At 31.9% G+C, this 702-nt stretch overlaps 1 protein-coding gene across 4 annotated transcripts in view; it reads left to right on the top strand.

Annotated features, from left to right (window-relative positions):
- Window positions 1-702, top strand: part of LOC119581849 (protein wntless-like) — a 13,307-nt gene that overhangs the window by 4,762 nt on the left and 7,843 nt on the right. The gene's annotated exons all lie outside the window — the stretch shown is intronic.

The raw sequence follows: 702 nt of genomic DNA on the forward strand, positions 1-702 counted from the left end.
TAGTGATGATTGATGACTGCTGCCTTGTGATCGCAGAATTTGGTATTAGAAGGAGTTCAGACTCTTTTCTATAGCTGACCATAATTTCCTGATCTGGAACTTAAAGTACTCTGTGGACGCTTAAATGATGATGATCAAAAAAAAAAAAAAAATTAAGTGACATAATCCTGCACTTATTTCTTTATATGTTTTCCATTCAGGAAGCTGTTTTCCTGTAAACTGGTTCACTATTTTTTTTCTTTTTATTGTCATTTAATTGTTTTTTCACCCATATTTTAATTATGAAAATGTATTGGTTTTCCGAGCAGCATAGATGGTCTTCTGAATGTATGCAAAACAGGGATTATGCTATTTATGGGCATACATATGCATTCAGTATATTCCAGTCTAAAAAATTAGCATCACTTCAAACAACTCAAATGCTGATTCTGTTGACTGATTTTCGACTTGGAGTCTTGAATGGAAATATCCTTTACTTATTTATTTGAAGCATTAAGACACTTTGTAGATGCTTATAGATTGTTTAGCTGTATGAAGTAGAAAGCCAGAATATTTATTTATTTCAGTTTTATTATTTCAATTTTTACAAAAAATTGTGCTCTACAAATTTAGCTTCCTCAAGGCATTATACTTCCTTTCCTTTATTAATTTTCGCCTCAGTCATCTTTGTCCTCCTCCCCACTCTTTCCTTCTTCATCTGTT

Source organism: Penaeus monodon, chromosome 15 (assembly GCF_015228065.2).
Source record: "Penaeus monodon isolate SGIC_2016 chromosome 15, NSTDA_Pmon_1, whole genome shotgun sequence".
In the NCBI taxonomy this organism is placed as follows: Eukaryota; Metazoa; Arthropoda; class Malacostraca; order Decapoda; family Penaeidae; genus Penaeus; species Penaeus monodon.